Source organism: Haliotis rufescens, unplaced genomic scaffold, assembly GCF_023055435.1.
Source record: "Haliotis rufescens isolate VD_foot unplaced genomic scaffold, xgHalRufe1.0.p SCAF_6, whole genome shotgun sequence".
NCBI lineage: Eukaryota > Metazoa > Mollusca > Gastropoda > Lepetellida > Haliotidae > Haliotis > Haliotis rufescens.
This window is the reverse complement of record NW_025964334.1, coordinates 16,826,172-16,850,479: the sequence shown is the minus strand read 5'-3', so window position 1 is coordinate 16,850,479 and position 24,308 is coordinate 16,826,172. Positions and strand designations below refer to the sequence as shown.

Below are 24,308 nucleotides of genomic sequence, written 5' to 3'. Positions count from 1 at the left end.
GCAGCCGTAGTATGACTCAAACAGACAGCAAAAGTTCACAGAACGTTCATATGTATCCATTTTCAGCATGAGCCGGGTCTGGATTTCTTTCCAATTCCAACGCTACTTGACTGGGTGCAACTTGTATTTCAAGCGAATGACATTGCGGTAGCCGCCTTTTTCTGCCGTTTGTAAACCCAAGGGATGTCACTCCAAATGGAATGTTTGGGACGGATAACATCACGACGTCACAACTCTCCGCGTTGATATAGTTCGCTTTCAATAATTAAAGTTTGATGTTTAATGGATTATTTTGTTATGATTTATATATCCGTCAATATAAGGATTAAAATTGTATTTGTTGACGTTCATCAACTGATGAAGACAGTGCCTCACGTGAGCAAATTTATCATGATGCGCGAAGCACCTTAATTGTGCGACGAGGTTGGATCAATACATTGCACTGAAGCCGCTGAGTGTGCACACGTTCTCAATGCAATGATTGATCAAATAATCTGATTCAATGGTTCGCTAGCACATGTTAAATATGCAATGATGTCGAGTGTGTGTGCACGTGAACAAAACAGATATTGTAGATTGAACAGAAAATGAACGCGTGGACAAGATGAAGCTACTGTCATGATAAGGGAGTTTGAAATGGTTCGGGAGGAAGTGAGAGAACAAACGGTTGATGTTGAAATGACGGATACTGACATCAGTTGGTTGGACTATGCTTCGTGTTGGTGTTGGTGTTGGATATCCATGGTATTATTGTTGACTATGCTTGGTTTTGAATATCCATTGTATTGTCGTTGACTATGCTTGGTGTTGGTGTTGGATAGCCATTGTATTATTGTTGACTATGCTTGGTGTTGAATATCCATTGTATTGTCGTTGACTATGCTTGGTGTTGGTGTTGGATAGCCATTGTATTATTGTTGACTATGCTTGGTGTTGGATATCCATTGTATTGTCGTTGACTATGCTTGGTGTTGGTGTTGGATAGCCATTGTATTATTGTTGACTATGCTTGGTGTTGGATATCCATTGTATTGTCGTTGACTATGCTTGGTGTTGGATATCCATGGTATTGTCGTTGACTATGCATGGTGCTGGTGTTGGATATCAATTGTATTGTTGTTGACTATGCTTGGTGCTGGTGTTGGATATCAATTGTATTGTCGTTGACTATGCTTGGTGTTGGTTTTGAACATCCAGTGTATTATTGTTGTCTATGCATGGTCTTGATGTTGGATATCCATTGTATTGTCGTTGACTATGCATGGTGCTGGTGTTGGATATCAATTGTATTGTCGTTGACTATGCATGGTGCTGGTGTTGGATATCAATTGTATTGTTGTTGACTATGCTTGGTGTTGGTGTTGGATAGCCATTGTATTATTGTTGACTATGCTTGGTGTTGGATATCCATTGTATTGTCGTTGACTATGCTTGGTGTTGGTGTTGGATAGCCATTGTATTATTGTTGACTATGCTTGGTGTTGGATATCCATTGTATTGTCGTTGACTATGCTTGGTGTTGGATATCCATGGTATTATCGTTGACTATGCATTGTGCTGGTGTTGGATATCAATTGTATTGTTGTTGACTATGCTTGGTGCTGGTGTTGGATATCAATTGTATTGTCGTTGACTATGCTTGGTGTTGGTTTTGAACATCCAGTGTATTATTGTTGTCTATGCATGGTCTTGGTGTTAGATATCCATTGTATTGTTGTTGTCTATGCTTGGTTTTGAATAGCCATTGTATTGTTGTTGACTATGCTTGGTGTTGGTGTTGGATAGCCATTGTATTATTGTTGACTATGAATGGTGTTGGTGGTTTTTTTTTGTTATGTTTGGTGTTTTGACTGCTTGATGTTGGTGTTAGCTATTCATTGTGTTGTTGCACATGTTGACTACGCTTTGTTTTGGTTGGTGTTAGCCATACATTGTGTTGTCATTGACTACGCTTGGTGCTGGTGTTTATGTTGTAATGCTTGGTGTTGTTTACTATGCCTGATGTCGTTGACTGTGCTCGGTTTTTATATTGACTACGCTTTGTGTTTGTTTGGTATTTATCTTTGTTATGCTTGGTATTTCATTCTTTCCACACAAATCAATCTCAATCAATTTTTGGTATTAATTTTGTATATGTCGGCGACACTCGGATATTCACGATTTTACTACTTTTGCGTTGCGTTTTTTGCAGAGTATAGATTCATAAGGTTTGATCAAATAATCTGATTCAATGGTTCGCTACACATGTTAAATATGTTTTGGGTTGTGAGGTGAAGTAGCACATCGGATTAGTAGTCACAAGTTTGTGCTAATCACTGAATGCCTATCGACAGATGGGTCATGCCGACGCTGGAGAAGACTGGGATGCTGTTGTACATTGTAAGAAAAGGTCCTGATCAATACACAACAGAGCTGCCATTATTAGAAAGTTATTACCAAACTAACTTCCGTATTATATTCATAACCTCGCAGTTGACGCAATTATTCACCGCGGCTATCACTTATTGTGTTACTGGTAATTAATAACTACTACTGCTGCTACTACTGACCCGTGAAGATCCAGGAGATCTTCAGGAACCCAGGCTTGTCTTACCTCTATGAAGACCTGGGTCCTGTGACACCAATATTTTAGTGTATTTTTCAAAAAAGTATAGTTTGGTTTTCAATATTGTAGTACATGTATGGAATCAAGTCACAAAAACGCAACTGCTACAGAAAAGCATGCATTCCATGCAAAATGTGACTTTCATGCAAGCCACATGCATTTCACTACCCAAGAATGGGTATAAAAACATGTGCGTTAACGGGATTCCATATGCATTGTTTAGTATCGTGCTGACAACAACCACTCAGAAAAACAACAAAATTACGCAATTATTCAACATTACGAAATGCCACGCCTGTCCGAAAATGAGCGTCTGCGAGCCATTGGTATGCTTGAAGCAGGATCGAGTCAACGTGATGTTGCAAGACAATTTAACGTCCACCATTAATTGGTGTTTATGGCAACGTTGGCAACAGGCGATTGCAGTCTGAGACCATCCTCGGAGTGGCAGGCCACGCGTAACCAATAATCGAGAAGAAAAGTGGATTCGAACAACACACCTACGAAATCGATTCCAGCCAGCAACAGTGAGTGCAAGAAGTATCCATTTGAACACTTACAGGAGTCTTTTATCTGTTGCAAACCGAAATTGTTTCAGATTTGGTAAAAAACATAACTTTGCATTAAATCTTATTCAGTGTCACGGGAACTTTTGTTGTGCAGTATATAATTGGTTTTCAGCACCCCATGCTCATCGCAAGAGGCGATCGTGTGGGATGGCTCGCTGACTTGTTTGAGTAGTGTTGTCGTATCCCAAATGCGTTGATCGATGCTCATGATGTCAATCACTGGGTTGGCTTGTGCAGCCTCGATTATTTACAGACCGCCGTCATATACGTGGAATATTCCTGAGGGTAGCGTTAAACCTCAGACAAACAAACAAACCGACTACTACCAGAACTACTACTACTACTACTACTACTACTCCACTACTACTACTACTTCTACTCAACAAAACTAAACAAGAAATTTTAAGACTAAAAGACATGTGAAATTTGTATCCGGTGCTGTAATTAATTTGTGATCACCTGCAGATATGATAGATACAGAAAGATAAAAACATATTTTCTGTACTCACTACGTTTTCAAGGTGGCCTTCTTCAAACGTGCTGACTCATAAATTCTGTCGACACGAATGTTTTGTCAAAAGTAGTTTCAACACGGAGCATGACGGAGCATGTCTACTCTGGACCTAGGCGCTTGCGGTGAAATAGCGATTCCTCGAGAATACATCTGTTGAGTAGGCGATTGTCGAATACTGAATGCTCACATAGCTTGTATCAGGGTTAACCCTTTTCATATGAGTTCAGGCTTAGCGTCTCGTTCAAGATTATATATAGCGACGTGCCTGCACGTGTGTGCCTGAGTGTGTGACTGCTTAACAAGTCCAGACTTTTGACGGATTTTTTATTGCTAGCCTACTGAGATACAATGGACACAGTATACTGTTTGTTTGTTTGTTTGTTTAACGCCAGTACTCGGCAATATTCCAGCTATATGACGGCGGTCTGAACATAATCGAGTCTGGACCAGACAATCCCGTGATTGACATCACGAAGATCGATCTACGCAACTGGGATACGATGATCAACCAAGTCAGCGAGCCTGACCACGTGATCCCGTTTGTCACCTTTTACGGCAAGCATGGGTTGCTAAAGACCAATTCTAACCCGAATCATCACGGGTCCACAGCATACTGACTTCGATCTGACCAGTACTCGTTTTTCATCCCCTTATTAGCGAACGCAAGGCAGGGTAACAACAAGTACCACATGTTAAAGTATTTTAGTGTGAATATCAAACAATCGGCCCCGTACACGTTGACTTATAGGATCGACATACAATGTACATATCGTAGATCAGATTTAAAATATAGATTTCAACGGTATCAACGATATATCTGGTACAAGTCTATTTTCGATTCCAACAATATCATGATTATGTGTTCATGAATCACTACCAAATAGTGATGATATAATGGTAACGCTATTGTTCGGGGCATTATCATTTGCAGAAGCCCATGGTCTTCCATTAACTGCCCGACGAAGATACCGGGTATTCGCAAAAAGATGAGCGTATCCTACCCACCCGTGCCAGCTCTTACAAACACGTGCAAAGGCAAGTCACGTGTTCACCTGAAAAAACGCGGGAACATGGTAAAAGTAACAAGAGTTTGCCACTAACGTGGCTATATCCCCCGCCCCTGTTGCAGAATTGATGACATAATTAAATCTAAACAAACCCTCACCTTTTTTAACCGAGGTGGAACTTGTCATGGAAATTGTAAAAAAAGAAGAGTTTGGAACCTAAGTCCATCAAGATGCCATGGAAAGGTAAAAAATAAAAATATCTAAAATTTCTAAATAGCAAAAGGCACCAGTTCAGTATTTACATGACAGACCTGCAAAGTTTCATAAAAAAAATATTGAACGGTTTATGAGCTATGCTCCGGAAACGAACCCTACCCTCACAGAACCTAAGTCCATCTTGATGTCATGGAAACGTAAAAAATAAAAATTTCAAAAAATTCTAAATAGCAAAAGGCACCAGTCCAGCTGTACTTGACAGACCTGCAAAGTTTCATGAAAAAATATTGAACGGTTTATGAGTAATGCTCCGGAAACGAACCCTAACCTCACAGAACCTAAGTCCATCTTGTTGCCATGGAAACGTGACGGACGGACGTATCCCCTCCTTGATATTACTGGAATATTGCTAAAAGCGTCGTAAAACCATGCTCACTCACTCACTCATTCACATTAAGCGTCACGCAGCGGCGTCACTAAAATACCGTTCAAACTGTAGGATGTGAAACTGGCCAGCTATAAATGTTTCCGTCTTGGCTAGCTTATTTAAGATACGAGTCCTTCGGTGAGCAACCGCAGCAACGACCCAGCCGCTAGGTACTTGAGACGTAGCCGCAAAGCCAGACGAAAGCCGAACAAGCACAAAAGGATTGTGACACCTATCGTAGCTAACAGTAAGTGATACGAAAAAGTAAAATTGTGATCTCGCATATGAGATCAGGTCGTTTCCGTCCCGGAGAACAGTACTATCGATTTGTCTAAGTCACGATTGAGTATAATTTCATTTACACATTTTTGCAATACATTTAGGGCCTTTCAATCACGCTCGTTGTGATAATGAAACATTATGTCTTAATGTTAATGAAAGTAAAGTCTCTGATTTCTGCGTCACTTGTCACTGGTGAGTATTGGATTACCCATGAATGAGTTTAAAATATACACAAAGAAAACAGTGAAGCACACCCTAATGCATTTCATTATTGTTTGGTCCCAATATCTGTAACAGTCATGAAAGATGTAATGACGGGAATAATTATGTTTTTTCGAGATGATGTAATCAGTCATGCGTGACGAAAGCTCACGCGCCAAGGTATGCAGGCACAGCATGCTACCCTCGAATATCGTCTGACTGGAGGCATGAGGCGTAGGTTGGAATGCGTCATCCGGGCACGTGGTGGTTATACCCGCTACTGTTCTGTTTCACGTGCCATGTCATGTAGAGACTTTAAGCAACATTTTCACATGAAACATCAAAGTAACTCGTTTACTTAATCCTGCAGCTCCATACTTTTTTTTATGTATTGTCTGAGGTCATTAACAGTACCTGTGTTACCATGATGTTTTTGTCAGTAAATTTCAATCACAACTCACAATTATCTTCTTTATTTGTTGTCAAATGTTTGTTCTGTCCGATGACATTGGTATCGCCCAGCTCCTGTGGTCAGTCATCCCGTGCCATGATTTTTGCCATTTGTCATAGTTCAGAAATAGGGGTGTGTTTAACTTTTTTTCTTTGTGTAATATAGTTCAGCTCACAATGCAAAGAGATCACTGTCCACATTGTTCTTTACAAGTCACTGAGGCGATAGTTGTGGACCAGTAACCCGGCCATTGATGACTTTGTTTGGTGGGGATATAGCTTATATAGCGACGTGCATGCACGTGTGTGTGTGGCTGCTTGTACTAGTCCGGACTGATGCCGACTTATAGTGCTAGCACACTGAGATACCATGCCGCAGTTTAACATGAATACCCCACTCAGACACAGTATACTGACTCCGAGCCGACCAGTCCTTGTTTTAGCCCCTTAATGCCGAGCGCCAGACAGAGTAACAACAAGTACCATATGTTAACGTCTTTTGGTATGACGCGGCCGGGGATCAAACCCCGGACCTTCCGCTCTCAGGGCGGACGCTCTACCACTAGACCACGGAGGCGGTCCAGGCATAAGAAAGGTTCCACTCACGTTTGATGGTGGCTAAAATGAAACAAACAAGAAATGGTTATTCGAAGTTGATGTATTTGATGCGGATATCATAGTTGTTGTTTGGACCCTACGTTTCAATGTTTCGCTGACTGTTTGCAACTAGTAACGTTTTGATAACGTCTGCAGGTTCTTTTGGTAAGATTCAATTTTCAAGTGTATACTTTCGTTTGCCCGGCAGTGTAAATTGAAATATGGCATAATTCGTTTGTTACGTCGTAGATCGGTCACGTACGAGATTTTATTGCGTTTAGGTTGCATTACACCAAAGTATGTCATCAAAAGGTTGTCAGAATGTGGCCCCAAGTCAATAACGAGTTTATGTTTATAAGAGCGACGCGGGTACCCGGGAGGGTGAATGACTGTTTAGCGCCTCACAGGCAATTTAATAATTTATCGCTCACTGATCCATTTATGCGGGCGTCACACTGTCCCGAAATTAACACGAGATGGCCATACGAATATGGGATTTTGAATTTCGCGCGAAGATGGCCCCGAACTTGGTCAACAACCAATCAACAGGCGAAGCAAGTACGATGCCTACAGAAGGTCACACGATGGCACCCGAAACACACACGAAGGCAACACGAAGATGAGAATTTTTATAGTAGTTTATACCCGCAGGACACACGAAGGCCACGCGATGGCTACACGACGTCGTATTGAGACTACGATGCGTTGGAACTAGGTCGCGAAGGCGTCACGTGACCTCCCGATGGTGTAAAACCTTCGGCCGACTATGGGAAATCCAATTGCTGATTCAACTTTAACATGCCACCCAAGGCAGGGAGAGGCAAAGGGAAGAAGCGGGCTGTTAAATACAGAACTCAGAAATGGAAAGCAGAGGAAACTGATGATTTAGATGTCCAAGAAGACACCCCTGAGTCTCCAACCAGAGAGAGGAGTGTGTGTGTGTGTGTGTCTTGGGGGAATCCAAGAAAGATGTCAGTCCTTGTCCAAGTAAGGCCAGCCAGCACTTCTACGAACTACTCCTCGCCAGGCTGCATTCGTCCAACTTCCTTCTCAGCCTTCTCATACACATTTTGCTTTAAACTACAATGCAATATGTGAAAATAATTTGTTCATCATCACAATGTTAGAGTCTCTGTAATCATGTTACTGTCGCTGCTTTGTGGGATTAATTACATGATCATCTTGTCCTGCCATGGCACTGAACCAGCCTTTGGGGTAAAGTAGTGGCCCAGGTATCTTCTAATTTGCCTCCCCTCATGGGTTCCAGTGTTCCTTGCCCTCTCATGGTAAACATCCAGAAGTACTTTGTCATTTCTCCATGCCCCTGGGATGACATTCTGGTTCTGGTCCACCAAGTCCATCAGGTTGTTGTGGGTGGCTGGATATCTCAGTCTGATGAGATTGTGAAGGATCACACAAGTTGTGATTTTTTTGCATGTCTCTGGCCTCTGGTTCATGGTCCTCAGCAAAACTTGGAACTTGTGTGCCAGAATGCCAAAGGCATTCTCCACTACACGCCTGGCTCTGGAGAGTCTGTAGTTAAATATTCTCTCATGGTGCTCCATCTTTCTGATTGAAAACGGGTTCATCAGGCGCTTGTTAATCCCAAAAGCATTGTCCCTTACTATGTAGCATGGGACAGGAACGTCATCACCAGGTAGAGACGTCTCGTCAGGGAGAATGAATATGTTGTTCGGACTCTCAAGGCCTTCTTTCAGTTCTGACCCATTGTAGATACTGGCATCAATGCTGGAACCATCAGAGCCGACATCAATCCATAGAATCTTATAGTCTGCGTCGACCAGGGCCATGAGGACAATGGAGAAGAAGCCCTTGTAATTTCTGTACACAGAGCCAGTATTCCAAGGACAGGTGACCGCCACATGCTTGCCTCCCAGAGCACCACAACAGTGTGGAAATTGCCATCTCTTCTCAAACTGCTCAGCAATGGCGATCCACACTTCAGTTGTAGTAGGACACTCGATCACCTCAGCAGCAAAATCGGCTTTGATGGCATCGCAGACTTCATTAATGATGAGGGAGATGGTGTTTGGAGCAACTCTGAAGTTGTAGGACAGGCTTGGATAATTGTCCCAACAGGCCAAGTGTGATGGACAGCTTGAGACCAGGAGGGGGAGACTTTCTGTACCATGTATGCTTCTACTCTATTCTGCCTTCTACCCTTCGCAGCACCTCATCGTAGAGGCCTCGGGGAAGTCTTGTGTAGTTGTAGAAGGCCTTCTCATCTTCTGTCTTCAGCTCATTTAGTAGAGAGCTATAGTGGCCATAGCGTTCTCTTCTCTTCTGACCCACATAGACCTCGGTTTCCTCCTTCGCCACGGTTTGCCCCTGCCCTGGAAAAAATAAAGCAAAACAAGATAAGTACAGTGTCGAATGCTAGAAAGGCAAATGGCAAGAAGTGAGGTGATATGGGGTTAACGTCGCGTACAAGATTATTGTCCTTATATAGCGACGTGCATGTACGTGTGTGTATTTGTGTGGTTGCTTGTAGTAGTCTGGACTGATGCCTATTTATAATGCTAGCTCACTGAGATACCATGCCGCAGTTTAACATGAATACCCCACAAAGACACAGTATACTGACTCCGAGCCGACCAGTCCTTGTTTTAGCCCCTTAATGCCGAGCGCCAGACAGGGAAACAACAAGTACCATATTTTAACGTCTTTTGGTATGATGCGGTCGGGAATCGAACCCCGGACCTTCCGCTTTTCGGGCGGACGCTCTACCACTAGACCACGGGGTCGGTGCAATTAGCATGAAATGACAAAGTGAAATAAGACAATTTTTACCTGTAAGAGGAGGTGCTGGGCCTGTAACAGTTGCATATCACGTTCTCTGTTCTCTGTTCTCTCTGAGGTGCATCAAAAGAAGAAATGCTGCTGCCTTCTTTTTCCTGGTTGTCACATCATCAAAGTATGCAATTCTGCAGGAACTGAATAGTGATTAATTGTGATTGAAGCTTTGGGAGTTACACACGCCTCTGCTCTGTAGAGTTGCTCAGGACTGACTGAGGAAGATGCTCTGAGGCTGTAACGTTTACATGTCCACGTTACCATGGGAAACGCTTGAGCTACTCAAATTCGGCTGTCTTCGCCGACACCCTGGTCCCATCTCGATGTCATCGTACTATAATACGATGGCTACACAACGGCATTGCAAGGGCTTCACGAAGTCGTGTTGCCTTCCTAAGACAATCGGGCAGCTTCTTGTTTCCTTCGTATTGTCTTCTTGGACGAAAAATGCCCGATGGAACCGATGATGACACGAAGTAAAGACGAAGATGACACGACTTGACAAGATGCCTCCACGATAGCCTTACGAAGGGCAAAATGGACACACGAATTCAAAACGAAAATGAACCTTCGCAAGGTCTTTCGTGAATTTTTTGGCATGCCAAAGATTTTGCCACCGCTCACGAAGTTGCTGCCGGAGCCTGAGATACTCCACCGGCGGTCATACGATGGCTTAAGATGCCCTCACGAATGGCCCGATGTTTTTACGATCAGAGCCGAATTTGAACATTTCCTTTATCGTGTGACCATCTGGTGTCAATTTCGGGACAGTGTGACACCTGCATTACAGGCGTAAACGTGCAGCGAGTTTGAGCATGCTTTTTAATTAGTTTGTGGATTTGGCGCATTGTTATTATGCATATTATTACACCCAACACCTTCATTAACAAGGTGAGGTGAGGTGAAATTGGGTTTAACATCGCGTTCAAGATTATTGCGCTTATATAGCGACGTGCATGTACGTGTATGTGTGTGTGTGTGGCTGCTTGTACTAGTCCGGACTGATGCCGATTTATAGTGCTAGACCAATGAGATACCATGCAGCAGTTTAACATGAATACCCCACTCAGATACAGTATACTGACTCCGAGCCTACCAGTCCTTGTTTAAGCCCCTTCATGCCGAGCGCCAGACAGGGTAACAACAAGTTACATCTTTTAACGTCTTTTGGTATGACGCGGCCGGGGATCGAACCCCGGACCTTCCGCTCTCAGGGCGGACGCTCTACCACTAGACCACGGAGGCGGTCCAGGCATAAGAAAGGTTCCACTCACGTTTGATGGTGGCTAAAATGAAACAAACAAGAAATGGTTATTCGATGTTGATGTATTTGATGCGGATATCATAGTTGTTGTTTGGACCCTACGTTGCAATGTTTCGCTGACTGTTTGCAACTAGTAACGTTTTGATAACGTCTGCAGGTTCTTTTGGTAAGATTCAATTTTCAAGTGTATACTTTCGTTTGCCCGGCAGTGTAAATTGAAATATGGCATAATTCGTTTGTTACGTCGTAGATCGGTCACGTACGAGATTTTATTGCGTTTAGGTTGCATTACACCAAAGTATGTCATCAAAAGGTTGTCAGAATGTGGCCCCAAGTCAATAACGAATACCCCACTCAGATACAGTATACTGACTCCGAGCCTACCAGTCCTTGTTTAAGCCCCTTCATGCCGAGCGCCAGACAGGGTAACAACAAGTTACATCTTTTAACGTCTTTTGGTATGACGCGGCCGGGGATCGAACCCCGGACCTTCCGCTCTCAGGGCGGACGCTCTACCACTAGACCACGGAGGCGGTCTTCATTAACAAATGAAGCATGAAATTACCATACAGATATATCTAATTGTTATATCTTTGCGTCGATGCTAGTTTTAATAACAGTCTGCATTCTGTCCACGCCACTTGCGATGTATGCCTCTGTGGATTGGTATACAGTAATCTTTGTGATAGTGATGGAATGTTACGTCGTTTTTATCAACATTCCAGCTGTACCACGGAGACGTGTTGCCAGTCTGGGCCAGACAAACCAGTGATTGGTACAGGGTGAGACTAACAACGCCCCACACTGTCGGGAACGGTCACACATATTCAGACAACTCACAGAGCTTAACCGACCGACCCTCACTTTAGCTGGCTCTTACGACAGGCATGAGGAACGTGAGTGAGTTTGGTTTAACGCCGCTTTTAACAATATTCCAGTTATATCGCGGCGTGTCAGCTCAATGTGGGAGGAAAGCCCGAAGTGATGCAGGTCTCAGACGTTTACCACTTCGGTGAAACCCACGAGCACGGGTATGGTGCTGACAAACCTACAAACATAATTGGGGCGAACCGGGATTCGAACCCACAATCATAGATTTCTGGCGCGCCCAAGGGACGCAACTCTGCACAGCGAATCGCGGCGCCTTAGACGACTGGGCCACCCGTGCCCCCGGCATGAGGAACGAACAGTTCTTCGGACGATTATAGAATATTAGTGTTTGTTCGTTCGTTTGTTTGTTTGTTGTTTAACGCACTCAGCAATATTCCAGCTATATGACGGTGGTCTGTAAATAATCGAGTCTGGACCAAATGATCCAGTGGTTGACATCATGAGCACCGATCTACGCTATTGGGATCGATGACATGTATCAACCAAGTCAGCGAGCCTGACCCCCCGATCCCGTTAGTCGCCTCTTACGACAAGCATAGTAGCCTGTTATTGCAAGCCTGGGTTGCTGAAGACCTATTCTGCACCGGATAACATCACGGAAAGTTTGTTAGTGATTGAGTAGGCTCACTGATAATAGTCCTAAGGACTTTAAGGTGTGTTGAGCTTGGTGATTCAGTCATTTATTTTGTAAATTCATTTTTTAACCATGAAAAATTGTTTACATTTATCTATCATTTGTTTGTTGTTTGACGCCGCATTTAGTAATATTGTAATTATATGACGATTGTCTGGATATAATCTGGACTAGAGATTGATATTGTGAGCAGCGATCCACGCCGTCAGGATACGTATCCGATTACACGGTATCAGCCGAGTCATCCAGCCTGACCGTACGGTCCATTACGCCGTCTCCAACCCTGATCGTCACGGCAGACAAGCAGACCCCTATACACACACACGTGCAATAATCTTCAACGTGACGTAAAACCCCATTTCACCTCACCTTACGTCTATATTAGTGAGAGAAGTCTTTGTTTGGCCTTTAGAAGTTGGCGGAACATGAAAACATGAAACGTTTATGCACAACATTTTTTTTTGTAACGCCATTTCATGGTTTCTTGCCCTTCACCCGGTGAGGTCTGATGTGGGGGTGCGTACTGAAACGTCGCCATTTACAATTAAGAAGTTGTCATCTGTAAACGTTTCATGTCTGCCAGTGAAAGACAGGTAAGGTTCAAAGATTGCAAGGTATTCAGTACTGCAACTTTGAACCGTGAGGAGCTCGACCTGTCCTCAGCTTCTTCGAATCCCTGGTTCTTGTTCCAGAAGTCTGATCATAAACGATGGACTGTCGGTGCCATGGTTACACGTGCTCATCGGTTTCACGCAAGTGCATGACTTGCATGATTTCAGGTCCATCCAAGCTGACACGTGTTAACACTAAAATCTATCTACGTCCCATTTATGTTAACGTAATGCTCATCAGGTTCTATTTTAAAATGCTTCGGAAGACAATTTCACAAACGACAACCATCTAGATTCGCCGCGAAAAACATCAAACCTGCTAATACGACTTTAATCTATGAGGCTTTTGTGTTGTTTAACGCCGCAATAGGTAAGATTCAATCCTCATGACAGCTGCCTGTAAATATTCCAGTCTGAACCACACAACCTTCTGATCGATATTGCGTGCAACGATCCACGACGCCGGGTTACGATGACATGCAATCAACCAATTCACCGAATCTGACAACCCGATCCATGAAGTCGCTCCCCGCGGATGTCGGCATGGGATGCTGGAGACCAATCCTGACCCGGAATCCTCTCTGGGATAATGATTGGCATCATGAAAGGGACAAATTGGCATTCTGGGAAAGAATATAGGTCCCCAGCAACCTATGGTTGTAGTAAGAGGTGACTGAATAGACAAACCTTAAACAGTAAGGGAAGATCACATTTAATGAATAAATGACAATGTGATTACCTTTCCGCAAACTTGATGCGCCAATCCTTCATGCATTGATCAGGTGTTGAGAGGGTGCGATAGGTAATCAACGGTGCCCCAGACTCAAGTAGCAGAACATGCGTTCGTTGCAGGTGGCGCTACAACCCAATCTGGTTGGCTTCATCAGCTCAATGGTGATCTGATTGCTGCGCCAGGCAGTAAAAGCTTCGGAACTGTCCGCTCTGTTAAGAAATCAATTTCGTTTAGGTAACTGTAGTTTTCTTGGAACTCGAAGTTCCCTGTAATTTACGCCTTGAATTCTGGTTGCTATGGTATTGTTACCAAAGTAATCAATACCCTGATTATCCAGTCGATCACCAAAGTGTACTGGAAGGAATGTGCAAAGAAATAATTAATAAAGTCACGTTGAGGATTCACCAGGTGAGAGACAGTGAGAGAGAGAGAGAGAAAAAGGCGGGAAGAGAGTGAGGGGGAGAGAGAGAGAGAGAGAGAGAGAGAGAGGAGGGGGGGAATTAGTTTATTTAATGTCGTCGCATCAGAAATGAGCTTTTTCTGTTATGTGTACGGTTCTATTCATCTATTATTAGAAAATCAAAGCCTGTCAAACGAATCCAGCAGCTGAATAGTGCCACAGCTGAACAGATAAGAAACATAATACTTTTGGAAACAATTATGGAAATACAATACCCATGTTTTGTACGAATATCAGTTTATACCAGAGTGCCGTTCCTCCGGCAATACTCAGTCAACTGAATACAAACTGAAAGCACTGTGACGCCCAGATTAATCTAGCTAACAATGATCACAAGCAAAGGAGCATTGATTATGCTTGTTTGTTTGCTGTTTATATGACGGCGGTCTGTAAATAATTGAGTTTGGACAAGACAATCAGGCAATTAACACCATGGGCATCGATCCACGCAATTGGGATACGATGACATGCATCAACCAAGTCAGCGAACCGCACCAGCTGATCACGTTAGTCGTTTTTTACGACAAGTATAGTCGCCTTTTACGGCAAGCCTGGAGACCTATTCTAGCCCGGATCTTCACGGGTCTAGATAGACGCAAAATTAAAACAAATATATCATGCTAAAAATAGTATCAAACGCATTATGGCCATCCTCATCAATACAGTTGGTTGGTTGGTTGGTTGGTTGGTTGTTTAACGCCGTACTCAGCAATATTCCAGCTATATGACGGCGATATGTAAATAATCGAGTCTGGACCAGACGATCCAGTGATTGATATCATGAGCATCGATCCACGGAATTGGGATCGATGACATGCATCAAAACAAGTCAGCGAGCCTGACCACCCGATCCCGTTAGTCGCCTTTTACGACAAGCAAGGTCACCTTTTACGGCAAGCATGGGTTGCTGAAGACCTATTCTATCCCGGAATCTTCACGGGTGGAATCTGACCAGCAGATCACGATAGTCGGTTTTTTGAACAAGTATAGTCGCCTTTTACGGCAAGCCTGGAGACCTATTCTAGCCCGGATCTTCACGGGTCTAAATAGACGCAAAATTAAAACAAATACCTCATCCTAAAAATAGTATCAACCGCAATATGGCCATCCTCATCAATACAGAGTATTTCGTGAGCAAAGCCATAATGTTTGAATTTCATAATCATTATCTTCCATTTCAAGATGCAATATCATGCAAGTGACAATGCCGTATCCTTGGACAAGGTTATTGACTCCACTGGTCCCGCTGTGATAGGACTGAAACAGTTGTTGACTGTGATGTGAAATGACAATTGAGCATCATTTACCCTTCATTGGAAAAAACGACAACAAAAACACGTGTATTGTCAAAGGAAATGAATTTTATATCAACATCATTACAAGTTATGCCATGAATGAGAAAAAAAAGAGAGAAGGTATTGAGTCCACAGTTTGGAGGAAGCGGTTAATTTTTCAGCATTCGATCAATCATCAAGACTGAAATCATGAAACTCCCTTTAATGCTCCAGAATGTCACAATTGTCAGTCAGCATTGTGTATGCCAGCACGGGAATCAATGCGCATGTGGCTAGACAAGGCCAAGCTGACCCACATCTGATCAATGACATAACTGAAGAGGCCGGGCACGTGCTGATAGACGCTGCACGCGCTGCCTTCGGGACCCGGAGGCAGGGTGTCGGTAAGAAATATAAGATGAACAAACCATGGTTTGGAAAGGAATGTTTAAATGCCAGAAAAAGTTTTTACAAAGCAAAACGCCGCTTGAAAAGATTTAATTCTATTTATAACAAACGCCTGTTAAAATATTAATCTAAGGCTTATAAGAAATGTATGGATAAGCATATAAAACAATATAAAGATAACTTAGGTAAAATGTTAAGAGAAAACCACAAACACTCTCCAAAAGAGTTTTGGAAAATGTTAAAAGGAGATAAAAAAGATGACAATATTTGTCCTGAAATTGAAGAATTTTACCAGTTTTTTAAGTCACTCAATGAGACAACTTCAGAAGACCCGGAAATGAAGGAATATACTATGGATACACAATATGACTGTGAAACTTTAAATGGAGATATCACACCTGATGAAGTTATGATAGCAGTAAGAGAACTAAAGAGAAATAAAGCATCCGGTATTGATTTTATAGAAAATGATTATTTTATTGATAGTATTGATTTATTAACCCCTTTGTTAGTTGAACTATTTAACCTGGTATTTGAAAAGGGTATACTTCCAGAATCTTGGTTAGTGGGTATAATTAAACCGATTTACAAGAAAAAAGGTGACCCACTTGATCCTAACTCGTATAGGCCAATCACTATCCTTAGTTGCTTTGGAAAACTATTCACCAGAATTTTAAACAACCGTTTAACTAAATTCTTAGATAAAAATAAGATTCTAACACCTGCCCAAGCAGGACTCAGGAAATCTTTCTCAACTGCTGACAATATATTTGTAATTTATATGCTTATGCAAATTTTAAAAAATAATAAACAAATATTATACTGCGCTTTCTTAGACTTTACTAAAGCTTTTGACACTGTTTGGCGAGTGGGATTGTGGAGGAAAATGCAGACTATTGGCATCAAAGGTAGATTTCTTACGTTAGTTCAAAATATGTATAAAAATATTAAATCGTTGATACAGTGTGATGATAAAATGTCAGGTTACTTTCCTTGTAATATAGGTGTCAGACAGGGAGAAAACCTATCCCCTCTATTATTCTCAATTTTCATAAATGACGTGGAAATCTTTTTGCTTTCATCTGGGTGTGGAGGAGTTAATCTCAACTATGATCAAGATAAAGACTTAATTGTATGGATCCAATTCATAATTCTATTGTATGCAGATGATGCTGTATTATTTGATGAATCACCAGAAGGTTTACAGAAAGCCTTGGACACTTTTAATGAATATTGTGAAGAGTGGAAATTACATGTAAATATAAATAAAACAAAAAATGGTTATTTTCGGTGGTGGCCCATCGAAAAATTCGAAACATAAATTTCACTATTCTGATAAAACTCTAGATATTGTCAACACTTATACGTATTTAGGAATTGTACTTCACAGGAATAGAAAACTAGTATCAAGTCTTAAGTCCCTAGGTGATAATGCTTTGAAAGCAATGTTTTGCCTGATAAAAAAATCAAGAAATTTAAATTTACCTTTGGACTGTGTATTATCAGCTTTTGATACGATGGTATTACCAATATTAACTTATGGTTCAGAAATCTGGGGCTTTGAAAATTTAGAAACTATAGAAAGAATACACCTCAAATTCCTCAGACTTATCACAGGATTAAGAAACACAACTCCTCGTTATATGATATATGGCGAATTAGGTAGGCTACCATTAAGAATAATAATTTGTAAACGAATGATATCTTTCTGGCACAAATTAACATATCAAACTGGTGTGTATAAACTTTCACAGCTGTTATATCAATATCTGACAATTAACGGGAACAAGACTATTGCATCAACAAATCCCTGGGTTAGATGTGTTATGAATATATTAGACAGTATTGGATTATCTTATGTATTTAACAATCCGTCAATCTGCACAACAAAGTGGCTAGTGTCAGGAGTAGAGCAAATACTTAAAGATCACTTTTTTCAGAAATGGAGAAGTGACGTTAATTCTAGTTCTAAAGGCTTATACTATAAACATTTAAAGGACTCTCCGGTTCTCGATAATTATCTTCTATTGCCAAAACGAATAGCAATTCCAATACTACGATTTCGAACCTGTAATCATAATTTACCTAATGAGACTGGTCGATGGAAAAATATTCCAAAGGAAAATAGAACTTGTAAATTATGTAATTCCCCATCTATTGCTGATGAATTTCACTACTTATTCAGATGTAATTATTTTAAATTAGAGAGGCGAACATTTCTCTCACCATATTATACTGAATGGCCAAATATTATAAAATTTGTAAAACTCTTATCAACAACAAACACACAGGATCTAAAAAAATTATCGAGATTTATTGTAAAAATGTCCATTAGTATTAAAAATGCTAGGTAATCACGTTGTTATTAATTGCCATCTTGTCTGCTTTTTGTACATATGCATACTTATTTATTGTAATATGCTCTTGTACCACCTTTTGTGGTTTCTGAGAATAAACTGATTCTGATTCCGACTCGACGATGAGAAATGGGATTCAACACTATTCTTCTCAGAGGGCTTGTGCTAACTGATCTTTGTTATAAGGGCGACCTAGTCGTGCTCTAATTTGTCGGTCAAGGTTATCCTACAAGTGTTGTATAGGTGATAAGTCTGGTGATTGTGCTGGCCAAGGTAAGATGTTGTATGGGGCCTCTTGTTATCTTGTTGAAACAGGGTCTGTCCTGTTCTGTTGCAAGAACGGTAGTACAACAGGGTAGAGAGATTGGTCAGTTGAACGCTGTCCAGTGATATTTCCTTCCAAAGTCATCAGATCTGTCTTGACTTGGCTACAGCTGCTGAATTGACAGGACTAATGTTGCCAAATTGACAGGGGTACATATGCCGCATTGTAGCACTAATGACGCCGCATTGACAGGGCTACAAATGCTGCCACCTCCAAACGGTTCATCTTGAATGCAACAAGGTTCTACTTGTTGGAGGCCTTCACACAGTCTTAAGAGAAAAAGCTCGAATCTGCTATCTTCTGTTCTACCAGCGTTGCAGTGTCAGCGTTACGTCTCGTAGTGGTCTGCAAGCTCTGATATTGTACCCACGCAGTCTTCCGGACACTGTCAGGATGACTGTCTCAGCTGAAGGGGTCACGTTGATATCATTCCTCAGATGAAGGATACGCATGTAGCGTTTCCAAGGAGGTCGCGACAGAAGGTCTGCATCTCTGAATCAAGTCTGTCTGAATCAGGCCATGCTCTTAGTGACTGTCCTTCGTCTACAGCTAAAACAGCTTGCGACGTGGTCGTGCGATGCTCCTTGATGCATCATACCAACAGCTTGTTCTTTTGTTACAGTAGCGTTATTCTAAGCATGCTACTTCCAACGTTTTGTGGGCGATCGGGTCGCCTAGCGGTTAAAGCGTTCGTTCGTCACGCCGAAGACCCGGGTTCGATTCCCGACATGGATACAATGTATGAAGCCCATTTCTGGTGTCCCCCGCCGTGAAATTGCTGGAATATTGCTAAAAGCGGCGTAGAGCCATACTCACTCACTATGTACCCATAGCTTTGAAGGTTGACATGCTGTAAGTGCAGCCAAAGGTTCACTTCCAACTCAAGCTCCCTTATCAGGGTAGCACTGTCATTACTCAGCAAATTGTTTTGCGATGTTGATTCTCAACCATTTTGTAACACTATTCGGGGTTTGGACCAAACGTGTTTAATTTTCAGATTGGTAAAATTTGTTCCTCAGTTTACATAAAAAGTTATGCTATTTCAGTCAATCATCCACCATCTCGGTAACTGAAGTACACTCCTCCAGCAGTTGTTAATACAAACATGTCAAGTTGACTAGTTTTCTGTCAATCTGAAGAAAACTGCACACAACGCTTTTCATACACATGGTATTGTAAAAAATGGTCTGTTACTATACTACCCATCAAAAGTTTAGACTCACTGAAACCACTCACTATATCTCGTAAGAAAATCGTATTTGTGAAAGCTACCGATAAAAAATAACAACATCATTCATTTAGGTCTTCATATCCTTATTCACAAGGACGTGTGCATTGATGATAAGTGAACCAGAATGCCGTATTGGCTAGTACCATACAAAAGTGAAATTGCAAAATTTAATAACGGGTATGACCACCCCTGGCTCTAACACAGACATTGCATCGACGTTGCAGACCACGAAAGAACAGTTCAATCTGCCGCTGGGGAATGTTTGCCACTCCTCAAACAATGCATTGCGAAGTTGGCGAAGGTTAGCAGGGGGAAGATGTCTGGCATAAACACGCCGTCCCAGCAGATCCCAAACATGCTCAGTGGGGTTCATATCGGGCGATAATGCTCGCTAATCCAAGAACGGTAGTACAACAGGGTAGAGAGATTGGTCAGTTGAACGCTGTCCAGTGATATTTCCTTCCAAAGTCATCAGATCTGTCTTGACTTGGCTACAGCTGCTGAATTGACAGGACTAATGTTGCCGAATTGACAGGGGTACATATGCCGCATTGTAGCACTAATGACGCCGCATTGACAGGGCTACAAATGCTGCCACCTCTAAACGGTTCATCTTGAATGCAACAAGGTTCTACTTGTCGGAGGCCTTCACACAGTCTTAAGAGAAAAAGCTCGAATCTGCTATCTTCTGTTCTACCAGCGTTGCAGTGTCAGCGTTACGTCTCGTAGTGGTCTGCAAGCTCTGATATTGTACCCACGCAGTCTTCCGGACACTGTCAGGATGACTGTCTCAGCTGAAGGGGTCACGTTGATATCATTCCTCAGATGAAGGATACGCATGTAGCGTTTCCAAGGTGGTCGCGACAGAAGGTCTGCCACTCTGAATCAAGTATGTCTGAATCAGGCCATGCTCTTAGTGACTGTCCAAGGTTCACAAGGACGTGTGCATTGATGATTAGTGAACCAGAATGCCGTATTGGCTAGTACCATACAAAAGTGAAATTGCAAAATTTAATAACGGGTATGACCACCCCTGGCTCTAACACAGACATTGCATCGACGTTGCAGACCACGAAAGAACAGTTCAATCTGCCGCTGGGGAATGTTTGCCACTCCTCAAACAATGTATTGCGAAGTTGGCGAAGGTTAGCAGGGGGAGGAACTCTGGCATAAACACGCCGTCCCAGCAGATCCCAAACATGCTCAGTGGGGTTCATATCGGGCGATAATGCTCGCTAATCCATTCGATTCACCCCATTTTGTTGTAAACAAACTGACACGATGCGAGCTCTGTGAGGCATTATCATCTTTGAAAACCGCGTGACCTGGCATGGCCCTTAAGAATGGAAGCACAATAGGAATGATGATCTCGTCCCTGTATCTCTGGCCAGTCAGATTTCCATCCTGTACCAGTAAATCAGTTCTTCCAGTCAGGGTGATACCTCCCCAGACGATAACGGATCCACCTCCAAATCGATCATGCTCCACAACAGCAACGTCAGCGTACCGCTCTCCCTGACGTCTGTAGACTTGGATCCGACCATCGTTGAAATGCAGATTGAACCTTGATTCGTCGGAGAAGAGTACCCTTGCCCATCTGCGGGGACCCCAGCGTAAATGTCCATTTCCCCAATTCAGTCTGTTCTGACGGTGGCGTGGTGTAAGAGGGGGTCTTACAGCTGGACGACGTGCCCGCAGTCCGTAGTGACGTAATCGGCGGCGTATTGTTGATACAGATACACGTCGTCCTGTAGCTTGTTGGAAAGCATTATTGGCTGCTGTGGCTGTAATGTGTCTGCCCCTGAGAAACGGCAAAAAGACGCATTAGTCATCTTGCTGTGATGTTACCCTTGACCTACCCGACCTGGGTCGATCCTGGACGGAGTTGGTCTGTTGTAAGCGTACCCAGAGGTTGGAAACTGCCTATTGGGATACGCCAAGACGTCTGGCAACATACCGTTGTGATCTGCCATCTTGTAGCAGTGCCAAGGCTTGATGTCGTTGCTCAATACGGATGTTCACCCTCTACCCATGCTTGCATCAAAGAAGAATTTCTCCACTAACTCAGAAGAGCCAACTGCAATCCTTATAAAGATGAAATGCACGAGTATCCCGCGTCAAATTGCTGCTAAAACACGTGCATTATCGTGCATGTGAACACCTGCGTTTTGGTGCGAATTTTGTTTAAAAATGTGCGACATTTCACAGAGTTTTATCAATTAATGAACGAAAAACTCTAATCTTTTCACCGTTACAGATTTGGTTTTACGCCACATCAGTTCATGTGCTAACAGTACCTGTAAAGTTTAGAATATTTGGCATTATCTGGTTTGAAACAGTTGAGTATAGTGAGTGGCTACATTTACACTGGTGAGTCTAAACTTTTGATGGGTAGTATATATATATATATACTGTATTATGCTGCTATTTTCATTGTTCTATTTTAAAAAGCACCTACATCTGTACTGTTTAATAGTGAACAGTGAATAAAGTTTAACATTCTATTTGAAACGTGACCTAAAAAATGTCAGCCCTTTTTTTTTAAGAAGAAATATCTCAGCCTCTAAAACCGAAGAAATAAAACCATGACATACCCAAAAAAACGCATCCCCCCTCTACTAAATATCAAAGGGTCCGCCCCTTATGCTGTGTATGTAACCTATTACGATCACTTAAGAATTGGACATATGTTCTGAGACTGGATCTATCACATTACTTATTTAACAGTGCTATTGACTTCTTAGAAACATGCTTCGCCCCGATTATGTTTCTAGGTTTGTCAGCACCATACCCGTGCTCGTGGGTTTCACCGAAGTAGTAAACGTTTGAGACTCGCATCACTTCGGGCTTTCCTCCCACATTAAGCTGACACGCCGTGATATAACTGTTATACTGTTAAAAGCGGCGTTAAACCCAACTCACTCACTCACTCTCAGAAACATGCATTGGACAAACCAATGTGTGTGTGTGTGTGTGTGTGTGTGTGTGTGTGTGTGTGTGTGTGTGTGTGTGTGCAATATTCCAGCTATATGACGGCGGCCTGTACTGTAGATAATTGAGTCTGGACCAGACGATCAACTGATTGATACACGATACAATCTGTACACACTATAGCGGAACGATGACACGCTATCAAACAAGTCACCAAATCTGACCACCCAATCCATTAGGTCGCCTCTTACAACCAGCATAGTTTGGTGGGGACCAATCCTAAAAGTCAGGTTAACAGAGGGGTAGGTATTTGGTGGGCAGTCAAATCATGCAGGCTTGATAATGTCAGCATGATCAGTCAGTGGATTGTCTGGTCCAGACTTCATTATTTATTGAATTATAGCATTCCTGTTGGGGGTATTACGTGGACCTGAATGATCAACGGAATAAACGGAATAAGCCGAGTGGACCTGAATGATTAACTGAATAAGCCAAGTTGACGTGAATGATTAACAGAATAAGCTAAGTGGACCTGAATGATTAATGGAATGAGACAAGTCGACGTGATTGATTAACAGAATAAGCCACGTGGACGTGAATGATTAACATAAGCTAAGTGGACCTGAATAATTAATGGAATGAGACAAGTCGACGTGAATGATTAATGGAATAAGCAAAGTCGCCTTGAATGATTAATGGAATAAGCCGAGTGGACCTGAATGATTAACAGAATAAGCCGAGTGGACATGAATGATTAACAGAATAAGCCAAGTGGACATGAATGATTAACGGAATAAGCCGAGTGGACCTGAATGATTAACAGAATAAGCCAAGTGGACATGAATGATTAACAGAATAAGCCAAGTGGACATGAATGATTAACGGAATAAGCCGTGTGGACCTGAATGATTAACAGAATAAGCCAAGTGGACCTAAATGATTAACGGAATAAGCCAAGTGTACCTGAATGATTAACTGAATAAGCCAAGTGGACCTGAACGATGAACGGAATAAGGCAAGTGGACATGAATGATGAACGGAATAAGCCAAGTGTACCTGAATGATTAACAGAATAAGCCAAGTGGACCTGAACGATGAACGGAGTAGGGCAAGTGGACATGAATGTTGAACGGAATAAGCCAAGTGGACCTGAATGATGAACGGAACAAGGCAAGTGGACATGAATGATGAACGGAATAAGCCAAGTGGACCTGAATGATGAACAGAATAAGCCAAGTGGACCTGAATGATTAACGGAATAAGCCGAGTGGACCTGAATGATTAACGGAATCAGCCAAGTGGACCTGAATGATTAACGGAATAAGCCAAGTGGACCTGAATAAATAACAGAATAAGCCAAGTGGACCTGAAAGATTAACGGAATAAGCCGAGAGGACCTGAATGATTAACGGAATAAGCCGAGAGGACCTGAATGATTAACGGAATAAGCCAAGTGGACCTGAATGATTAACAGAATAAGGCAAGTGGACCTGAATAAATAACGGCA

The 24,308-nt window shown here is 42.3% G+C and overlaps 1 protein-coding gene across 3 annotated transcripts in view; it reads right to left on the bottom strand.

Annotated features, from left to right (window-relative positions):
* LOC124140564 overlaps positions 1–13,997 on the bottom strand; it is a 35,170-nt gene extending 21,173 nt beyond the window's left edge. Inside the window, exon 1 of one of the 3 annotated variants that reach the window (XM_046508202.2) lies at positions 13,822–13,997. The gene's annotated coding sequence lies outside the window, so the exon portion shown is untranslated. Of the gene's footprint in view, positions 1–3,683; positions 3,830–13,821 lie in introns of those variants that run through there. The other 2 variants (XM_046508205.2, XM_046508201.2) reach the window with 2 other exon arrangements.
* Positions 13,998–24,308: the final 10,311 nt, after the last annotated feature.